The sequence below is a fragment of the Trypanosoma equiperdum genome (genome assembly GCF_001457755.1).
Source record: "Trypanosoma equiperdum strain OVI genome assembly, contig: ctg_1608, whole genome shotgun sequence".
Classification (NCBI taxonomy): Eukaryota; Euglenozoa; class Kinetoplastea; order Trypanosomatida; family Trypanosomatidae; genus Trypanosoma; species Trypanosoma equiperdum.
Genome location: NW_027123625.1, coordinates 1 through 11,364, shown reverse-complemented (window position 1 = coordinate 11,364; position 11,364 = coordinate 1).

Here is an 11,364-nt window from a genome sequence, read left to right as displayed (position 1 = left end):
CTACACCTTCTCCCCGAGCAAGAGGTAAACTATGTTCAATGTGGGTTGGTTCTTTCTCAGTGTACATGTAGCAATCCTGTACCAACATATTTGGTGACGAGTAACAACCATCGTGTTGTGCACAAGGGTCTGTTCGTGAACTTTCGTGAGTCGGCGAATATTGTTACCATTCCAGCTAACTCTATGTCGTACCTAATTCCAAGCGCGATGTTTCGTGACAAAACGAAGTTTCTTCTCTCGTACTGGTACTCTAGTGCGAACGACAGGAACAGTGTTACAATTGAGCGTCTTAATTTGGGTGTTGCGCGGCATCTTCCAGCCATTGCCCATCTCACTGTCAAAGAGAGGGTGAGGGAGCAAGTGGATTTTATTGTCGATGTTCCCACTGACGTTCATATCCTTCTTCGTCAAGAAAAACCCTGCCACGGTGACAGTGTTTCAAATGCCTTGACAGATGATTTTCTTGCCATGTATTTGTATAATTCTGAAGATGATCAACTCAGTGGTGTTGTGACCGCGACCAACTACAGGGAGATGGGAATAGTTCATCACCTCTCCGAAGGGGGGAGATATGTAATTTACGTTGTTTGCCCTCGTGCTGAGGGTGAGGTTCCTTTGAGAATAGAAATTGTCGCTATGCAGTCGGCCCAGGTTCGCACAGTGGAAGCATTACCCTTGTGCAAATCAATCTTGCAGGTGGAAAAAGAGCTAAAGCTGAGTACCGGGTCCTTGCCATACTCACCACTCCTTATAAGCGAAGGGGATCTCAAAAATTTCTCGGGGCGACTATCGGACAACTCTATGCGGTTGGAGAGTTCCAGTGACCCTGACTTATCTTTCCTTGGAGCCGAGGTGGAAGGAATTCCCACCCTGGATCTCACTCTGATGAGCGACTCTTCATTTTCTGAGATGGCACGTGAGCGCATGCAATTAAAGCGGGATCCCATTGCTAATGCGAGTCGTTTGGCTGAGGTTGAAGATAGTATGGTGGCACGTGCGAATGCTATTGCCAAGGAGATGCATTTGAGAGAGCGGCGATATCTGAACCCTGAGCCTGAGGGTGTCCCCCTTGAGTTGCTTCCTTTAAACGAGGACGAAGTTGTGAGTGAGAAGGAGGACCGCCTCCGTGCGCTGAATCGTAAGGAGCAGAAGGACGAGAAACTGTTACGGAGTCTTGAGGACGTGATAGCGGACCGTGTACACGAGATCGCGAGGGAGCTGAAGCTGAGTGAACGTGATCTGTTCCTTGATCCCACTCCAGGAGGTTTCCCTGTAGCGCAGCTTCCGCTGGACGAAGACGATGTGTTTCATTCACTCGAAGTGGAGCGACTGCAACTGCGACTGCGTCAGGATTCCCTTGCGAATAAGACATCAGAGATCAAAGAACTTGAAAGTCGGTTGAACCGTCGAGCGTGTGAACTTGCGCGTGTGAAGGTAGAGGAGGGTCGAGCGTTTCTAGACCCTGAACCTCTGGGGTTCCCACTTACCGACCTTAACCTTGACGGAGATAGTGAGTTTGTCAAGCTGGAATCGGAACTTCGTAAGTTGCGTTGGGAGCCGCGTGTGAACAGCACTGCTATGAGGACTGTGGAGGAGGATATTGCTCGCGTTGTATACCGCATAGCACTGAGGAAAACGTGTCTCGATCGTGACTATCTTGACGCGGAATATGAGGGTCGACCTGTGCAGGGGTTGCCTCTGAATGATAGTAAGGAGGTGCTTGCGATGGAGACGAGGCGCCGGGTGTTAATTAACGCGAAGGCTGACCGTGACGAAATCGGTGTTGCAGAGAATATGATACGTGATGCTGTGCGTGAGATCGCTCGCGCTCTGAATGTGGGCGAGCGCTTGGACTACTTGGAGCCATGCCCAAGAGGTGTCCCTGTAGAAGACCTCCCCCTTGACATGGATACGGAATTCCACGAGCTTGAGGTGCATCGGCAACGTCTCAAGTGTGATGCGAAGAAACAGGACACAGTAATAATGGATGTGGAGCGTGCACTGAATGATCGTGCGGAAGCCCTTGCGAGGGAGCACTTGTCGAGTGACCGTGGTTACTTGGACCCAGCATCTGTTGGTGTGCCGCTTCGTTTGCTACCACTTGATAGCGATAGTGTGTTCCAGGAGCTTGAAATTAAACGTGCGCTACTGAAGAAGAACCCTCAGAGGAACGGACGTGCCATCTCGGCTTTGGAGGGTGGCCTGAACGAGCGTGCACACGTTCTTGCTACGGAAATGAAGCACGCGGAGCGATCGAAATTTATGGACCCTAACCCTGGTGGTATTGCCATTGAGGATGTTCCTATTGATAACGACGAGGTTTTTTGTGATCTTGAAATTCGTCGGTTTGGTTTGTGCGAGGACCCGCATGCTAATATAGCAGCGATACGAAATCTTGAAGATGCGATGAATGAGAGGGTGATCGAACTGGCTGATAAGATGCGTTGTGAGATCCGCATGTTTCTGGACCCGATGCCATTGGGGGTGTCCTTAGATGAGCTGCCCCTTGACAATAACGAGAGCTTTGTTGCGAAAGAAGCTGAACTGCACAAGCTTCGGAAGGACCTGCGGGCAAATGGTGCCGATGTTGCTTTGCTGAAGTCTGACTTGAACGAGTTAGCCAAGCAGATGGCGGCGGAGATGATTTCTAAAGATCGTGCTTTTCTCTTCCCTGAGCCTGAGGGTCGTCTACTGGAGGAATTGCCTCTAGATAGCGATAAGGAGTTTCGTTCTCTTGAAAAGCAACTACGGCTTCTTTGTAAGGAGTCTCCTCCTGAGGCACAGAAAATTGCTGCCATTGAGGAGTTGCTGGATGGTCGTGCGCATCAGCTTGCTAAAATGAAGAACTGTGCGGAGCGGAAGGATTACCTGATTTCTCACCCTTGTGGTGTACCTTTGGATGATGTGCCACTGGACAATGACGATGAATTTTCGATGCTTGAAGTGAAACGAGCTGCGCTAATGCGTGACGTGGTGGGTAACAAGGACTCAATTGCCAGTGTGGAGAAGGCCCTGAATGGGCGAGCGGAAAAGCTTGCGTTGTTAAAGTTGCGTAGTGAGAGGTCGTTTCTCGATCCTGAGCCTCATGGCATCCCATTGCATTGTGTACCTCTTGATGATGATGATAACTTTCATTTGCTAGAGGTGGAGCGCTTGACATTGAAGGGTCTGAACATTCGCGAGAATGATCGTAAGTTGGTGGGTGTGGAAAATGCCATGAGGGACTACGTGAATGATTTAGCCCTTGAGGTGAAGCGAAAAATGAGAGAGGATGTTCTTGACACCTCACCTGATGGTCTTCCGTTGTCGGTGCTTCCTCTTGACAATGACTTACCGTTTATTGAGTTGGAGAATGGATACATTAAAGCTGTTTTTGATGCTAAGGATACTTTGAAAATCCAGGACCTTGCAGGGGCGATGCGAAGACGTTCTGAGGACATAGCACGTAAGCTGCGAAGTGATGTGAGGTTATCTCTCGAGCAACACCCACTCGGCTTTACTCTAGACGAGCTTCCCGTTGACGATAGTGAATTATTCTTGGGAAAAGAAAGGGAACTTCTAGAGTTGAAGCAAGATGGAAGATACAATTCCCCAACTACTATTGAAATCATGGAGGAGCTTAACAGTATCATTTTGGACATTGCCAAAGAACAAGCAATTAGAGAGCGCGAATTCCTTGACCAAGAACCGGAAGGTCGACATATCACTGAGTTGAATCTCGATAGCGATACGACATTCCTCGGGTTAGAAAGGCAGAGGAGATTACTCAAGAAGGATCCGTTTGCTGATCGCAGTAGGATTGTAGACTTGGAACAAATGCTTAACGATCGTTCGCACGAACTGGCGAAAAAGCTCAACTCCCTAGATCGACCTAAATTCCTTCCCGTCGCCATACGTGGTGTGTTACTGTCTGAACTTCCCCTTGACAGCGATGCTGAATTTACCCGACTTGAAGTTGAGCGCAGCTCTCTCTATCGCGATCCCGTACGAAACGCATCAACAATAAACCATGTGGAGGAAGCCTTGAATATCCGAGTAGCGGCTATGGCCGACGAAGTTGTCCGCCAGGATCGAATGTTCTTGGGCGAGGATGTTGAAGGTGTTTGTGTGCGTCACTTACCTCTTGATGATGACGCAGAGTTTCGTGCCCTAGAAACCAAGAGGGCGACATATAAAAGTTGTGGTTCTCGCATGGGCACGAAGGCTATCAAAGACCTTGAGGATCAGCTGGGAGATCGTGCAGCTGAGCTCGCCCGCACTGCAAAGAAGGAACTTCGCAACCTTCTCGGTACAGAACCCCTTGGTGTCCCACTCAGTGATCTACCAATTGATGTGGATGGTCGGTTTCGTGCGCTTGAAGACAATTATCGTGATCTTTCTCGTAACTCTGCGAACGGAGGGAAGCTTTGTGAGATTATTCTACAGTTGAACGAACGTGCGCTTGAACTGGCGGCGGAGTTGCACACCAAAGAGCGAGTTGTGCTAAGTCAATGTCCTGGAGGTATTCCACTGTCTGCACTTGCGCTGAATGAAGATGAAATGTTCAAAGCTCTCGAAACGGAAGCTCGGAAGCTTAGGCATAGTACTGCTGGTCGAGGTCGCAACGCCGCTCGTATTTCTGAACTTGAGAGCGCGATGAATGAGCGGGCGATGGAACTGGCGAACCAGTTGCGTAGGACATACTGCGACGCCGCTCCTGAGGGGATTCCACTGGAGCTACTTGGCTTGGGAGGGGTGGAGGAGTTTACGAAACTTGAAGATGCCTTGCGTGATGCAACGAAGGACCCCGTGAAGAATCGTGAGATAATAAGTGACATTGAGTTTGAACTGAACAGCCGTGCACACGTTGCTGCGATGGGACTTCTGGAAGGCGACCGCGATTACCTTGAATGTGAAACCATGGAAGTACCACTTTCTGATTTGCCTCTGAATGCGGACAGTGTTTTTCGTGCGCTTGAGGTGGAGCGAGCGGTGCTGAAGTTGAGAGAACCTCACCGTGGCGCTCGTAGAGTCCGGGAGTTGGAGTTGAAACTCGTCGAGCGTGCTCACAGGCTTGCGGAAGAACTGAAAGAGGAGGATCTGAGTGGTCTTGATGGTGAGCCTGAGGGTGTATCATTACGTGCACTGAAACCACACAACGACTCTTTGTTCAGTGAGTTTGTTGGAGCGATGCGAAAACTGAAAAGGGGACCGAAGAGAAACACTGTTGCTATTGAGGAATTGCGGGAGCGTATGAACGAGCGTGCGCACGAGTTGGCACAGGAAAAATTGAAGGATGACCGGGAGTTTCTGGATCAGTGTCCGGAGGGTGTTCCGCTTAGTGACCTTCCCTTGGGTACAGATCCTCTTTTCCACAAGCTGGAGACGGAGCGCGCGAGGTTGAAGGAGCGTGACGCTGCTCGGAACATAACCCACATCCACGAACTTGAGAGTCGTCTGAAGGAGCGCGCAGTTGAGCTGGCAAATGAACAGAAAGGTCGTGATTTGAGCGAACTGGAGCAGTCGCCGTGCGGCGTGCCTATATATATCCTGCAGTTACACGATGATCCCGTGTTGCAGAAGATGCTGAACAAAATGCGTGGATTGAGGAACCGCGGCGTCACTGGTCCCGAGTTTGTCGCACTCATTGATGAAATAAACAACTGTGCGAGGGACGCTGCCGAGGAGCTACTGCTGCGGGACCGTGAGTACCTTGAACCTGAACCTCTCGGTGTACCACTGAGCCTTCTATCACTCACAACGGACACTGTGTTTCATGGTCTGGAAGTGCAGCGTGCGGTGCTCAAGGCGCAAAATGCACGTCGGAACGCAGCGAAGATTTCTGATTTTGAGATGCGTTTAAATGAACGTGCTGTGCAACTGGCAGAAGTGCAACGGCAGCGGGAGCTGGAGGGGCTTGATCCCGAACCTGAGGGTATTCCTATATCTGTGCTTAATCCTCACGGAGATGTGGAATTTATTAAGCTTGTAACTGAGTTGCGTCAATTGTGTAGTGAGGGCAATAATGAGGGCATGTGTGATGTGCTGAAGACCACGATGAACGACGTTGTGCATGCTCTGGCGAAGCGATTGAAGGAGGGAGATCGTGGCTACCTCGACCCTGAGCCCGAGGGTGTTCCGCTGTGTGTGCTGCCGTTGGACACTGATGTGTTGTTTTTTAGGCTAGAGTGTGAACGTGTGACTCTGAAGGCACGTAATGCGCACTTAAACGCGAGGAGAATATGTGAGTTGGAGGACGCACTCAATAACCGTGCAGTGGAACTTGCTCGCGAGCAACTGCGGCAGGACGTTAATGGTGTGGACGAGGCGCCGTGCGGTATTCCTCTGCAGCTGCTACGACTTCACGAGGACAGTACCTTTCTTGTGATGGTGGATGATATTCGCACCCTAAGGAAGAATCCGGATGCTAACAGCGAGGCGATTGACGCCGTTGTCATGTCCATGAATGATCGCGCCTATGACGTTGCGATAGCTCAATTTGACCGTGGTTTCCTTGATCCTGAACCCGAGGGCGTTCCATTATGTATTTTGCCACTGGATGACGATGAGTTGTTCCATGGTATGGAGGTGGAGCGGATTAAACTGAAGCTTACTGATGCGCGTCGCAATGCGCAGACGATTGGCACACTGGAGGAAGAAATGAATGGCCGCGCACACGAACTCGCATTGCAGCAGTTGCGTGAGGAGCTTTCCGGTATTGATGCGGCACCTGAAGGCATTCCCTTGTCATTGTTGAGGGTGATGGAAGACCCTGCCTTTGCACTGATGGTGCTGGAGTTGCGTGACCTCAAGAAGGACACCCAGGGTAATGCGGAACGGATTCGGGAGGTGGAGGACGCTATGAACAACCGCGCTTACGAACTCGCGGATGGGCTGCTGGAGGGTGATCGCAGCTATCTAGACCCTATTCCCCTCGGCGTACCCGTCTCGGAACTTCCCTTGTGTTCCGACGAACCGTTTGCCACTATGGAGGTTGAACGAGCGAGGTTGAAGGCCGAAGACGCACGACGGAATGCAGCAGGGATTGGAGAACTTGAGTTGAAACTTAACAACCGCGCGAAGGAACTTGCGTCTGAACAACTATTACGTGATTTGGAAGGATTCCACGACGAGTATGAAGGGATTGACCTTGCGCACCTGAGGCCACACGACGACAAAGAATTTGTCTCCCTTGTACCGGAATTACGGAGGTTGAAAAGAGATGGTGACAAGGAAGCTGTTGAGCAACATATGCGCAGCATGGATAGGCGCTTACGTGAGCTTGCGAAAGAGCTTGTTGGTGGTGATCTTTGGTTTCTTGACAAGGAACCGGAGGGTGTTCCCTTGACGTACTTACCTTTGGATGGGGACGAGATTCTCGACAAATTGCGCCATGAACGAGCTCAACTAAAGATACAAGATCCGCGGGGGAATGCTGACAGAATTGCGGAACTTGAGAGGAAAATGAATGAACGTATTCATGATCTAGCGAGGTGTATAGGAGATGAGGATTTTGATGGTGTTGAGGGAGAGCCTTGTGGCATTCCGTTGAGTTTACTCTCTCCTAGAGATGATGAGGTTGTTGCAAAACTTATCAATGACATTCGTAAAGTGAAATATTCTACAGGAGAGAAAAGCTCGAATGGTGCGCTGAATAACTTGCAGGTTGAACTTAGCAAACGTGTACACCAACTAGCAGAGGATGTTTTAATAAGAGACAGGGTGAAGTACCTAAACCAGTGCCCAGAAAGTGTTGATATATCTTTTCTTCCCCTTAGTACTGACGAACAGTTTCGTGCCTTGGAGTTGGAGCGGGTCATTATTAATATCCAATCGAACGGTGACGACAAACGTTTGGACGGCTTAGAAGATATGCTTAACAAGAGAGCGCATGAGCTTGCAAAGGAACAGCTGCAGGAGGACCTAAGAGGACTGGAACAGGCTCCCCATGGTGTTCCACTTGACGTTCTTAAACCCCACAGCGACTTACGATTCATTAAAGAGGCGGAACAGCTACGGAACTTAAAAAGAGACCCGCTTCGTAATAAGAGGGAGATAGATGACCTTGTGGAGCAAATGAATAATACTGTTGGTGAACTTGCCCTGAACTTACTACGTAGCGATCGTGACTACTTGCATTTGGCTCCTGAGGGAGTACCGATTGAAGAGCTTCCACTGGAGGTCGATGCAAAGTTTTGTGCTTTGGAGGCGGAGCGTGCAATGTTAAAAGGCGAGAACAACCCGAAGAATGCGAGTATGATATTATCTTTGGAAGAGAAATTAAATGAGCGTGCTCGCCAGCTGGCTCAAGAGCAACTACTGGAAGACCTGAAGGAATTGAGTTCTTTTCAGCATTGTGTTCCTCTCTCACTTTTATCGCCTCATACTGACGTTCAGTTTGCTGCTGATGTTGCTGAATTTCGACGACTGAAAAAAGAAGGGGAGCAAAACACCCCTGCCATTCAGGGCGTTGTCGGGAGACTTAACGCACGTGCGAATGAGCTCGCGGAAGAGTATTTGTGTACCGATCGCGCATCGTATCTTAACCCTGAACAACTTGGTGTGCCACTTGACTTGCTATCTTTGGACACAGACTCTGAGTTCGTGTCACTGGAAGCTGAAAGGCTAAAATTGTTGTTGGACAGAGATGGTTATGTGTCTTATATTAATGTGCTGGAAACTCGTTTGAATGATAGGGTGCGGGAGCTGTGTCGTCTGAGTCTACTTGATTTTCCCGAATTTTTGTTGGATGTGTCGAACTTTGGGGTTCCTTTGGAGGAACTGTGCCTCTTCGAGGATGATGGTTATCGGCGTCACATTTGTTCGTGGTACAAGCTTCGTAGGACCCCGGAGGTTGATAACGAACGCATTTCTTGTGAAGCTTGTATTGTTGAAATAGTTCGGGAAAAAGCAAAATTGTATACTGAGGAGATACTTCGATCTCTTCCTCTCGTATATCGTGGTATACCGCTACGTGATGCCGATTTGTTTCGGAACGATGGTTTTATTAATAGTGTTAAACGTTTTCGGCGCGCCGTTCGTGAAAAGCGGGATGAGAGTGAGATTGTGGAGGCCGAAGATAATATGAAAAATATAGCATTTGATATAATTGATGGTTTGATTTTAAAGGAACGTGGCAGTCTTGACCAAGAGCCGGAAGGAATATCTATCAATAACGTTCCACTTGATTACGACAACGCCTATCTTGAGATGGAAGCAGAACTCCATAGTCTTTTAAAGCAACAATCCATGTGTGAAGCGGCTTCCATATTGCAACTCCGAAAAGCAATGAACGACAGGGTACACCATCTTGCCCTTATTGAGCTGGCGAAGATGAGGACTTTCTTGGACCCTGAGATATTCGGCATACCCATTAAAGATCTTCGTCTTGAAGGTGACATGGACTTCCGGAACGCGGAAATTAGTCGATATAAAAAATTAAAAAATGAGGCAAATGCTGATGTGAAAGACCTTGAAGTTTTAATGACAGCACGTGCACTTGAGGTAGCGAAGGCTTTTGTTGCGCGAGAGAGAGCTTTTTTAGAGCCAGAACCACATGGGTTGTTGTTAGAGGAATTGCTTCTAGATACGCATAAGGTGTTTACGGATTTGGAGAGGGAGCGCCGAGTGCTCCTCAAGGAGCCAGGGTTGTGTGAAAACACTGTGAAAATCAAATCACTGCAGGACAAAATGAGAGCTGTGGTCAACGAGTTGGCGGTAGCGTACGTTGCAGAGTCCCGTAAGTTCCTAGATCCTGCGCCAGAGGGTGTTCCGCTTGAGGAATTGTCTTTAGACTCGAACGAGCTATTTATTGAATTGGAGAAAAGGCGGTTTGGGCTCCTGCGGGAGGGGAAGGGAGATGAGGGTAATCTTAAAGATGTCGAGAAAAGTATGCAGGACTGCATTCGTGAGTTGGCTAAGGGGCTTTTGAAGGAAAATCGTGCCTATCTCAACCAAAAGCCATTAGGTATACCACTTGATTATCTACCCCTCAACAACGACAAGAAGCTCCGTGAATTAGAGAGGAAACGACGGGAACTTCTGAATACCTACGATAATGATTCTCCCCAAGTGAAGTCTATAGAGGGGGTGATTATTAAGCGAATTGACAAAATTGCTGCTCGTTACCTTGAAGGAGAGCGCTCCTTTCTGGATCCTTGTCCACAAACTGTTCCCCTGCGTTACTTGCCTCTTAACGCAGACACCAATTTTTGTTCCCTGGAACAGAGGCGGAGGGAGCTGCGCAGGGGAGGAGACACTGCCGAAGATGATGCAATGATAAAGGAACTGGAAATTCGTATAAATGATCGCGCTCATGAACTGGCTAAAGAGGTACTACACAATGGTCGGCTTTTTCTTCATCCTGAAATTCTCGGTGTCGCAGTTTCTGATATTCCTTTGAGTGATCACGAACCGTTTGTTCAACTTGAAGAAGCTCTGAGAAGAATCAAGGTCGACAACCCAATAAACAGCTTTATGGAGGTTGACCTAAGGGAGAAATTAAAGCAGTGTGCGAGACAGGTAACTGAAAAGATGCTCGATGAAGAACGGAGTTTCTTGGATCAAAATCCTTTGGGTATTCCACTGAACAGTTTGATGCTGAATTATGACCCGAAAATGCAAGAACTCGAGCGAGTGAGAAGGAAGAAACTGCGGGATAAAGTGGACGCTAACGAGGAGGAGAGGGAGATGGTGAGGCGCGTCAACGAGATGGCGGAGGAGGAATTACGCCGTCAACGTATGTACCTTCCAGCCACACCATTGGGAATCCCATTCCAGTACTTGGGTCTTGACAGCGATGGGAAATTTGGCCAAATGGAAAATTTTCTACGCACATTGAAAAGGGATCCTCTGTCGAAAGAAAAAGCGATTCGTGATCAGGAGAACGCAAATAGGCAGTACGTATTTAGAACGGCAGCGGAATACAAACGAAGGGAGCGCGCGTATCTTAACCCCGAGCCTAATGGAGTTTCCCTTAAGCGGCTATCCCTAGATACTGATCCCAAGTTTCAGAAGTTAGAACAAATGAGAAGAATGCTGATGCATAGCTCTGATTCAAATGATGCCCAAATTGGTCATTTGGAACATTTGGCTAACGAATATGTGCTTCAACTCGCTTTGCAACAGCTCGGGTGGCAAGACGCAGAATTCCATGACAGAAATAGGCACCTCGCAGACGATTGGGTGCGCATTAGCGAACTATACCCTGAAGGTAAATACGTACCCTTTGAACCCACAAAAGCTAACGGTTGCTCGGTTGTCTCCGCGCCCAACGACGCAAGTTACCTGGCACCTTTTATCGCCGCTTTGAGCCGCTGTCCAGATATGCTAAGGCAATTATGTGATACAACATCACATCCCGTTAATGGTCCATATTCTTTCATC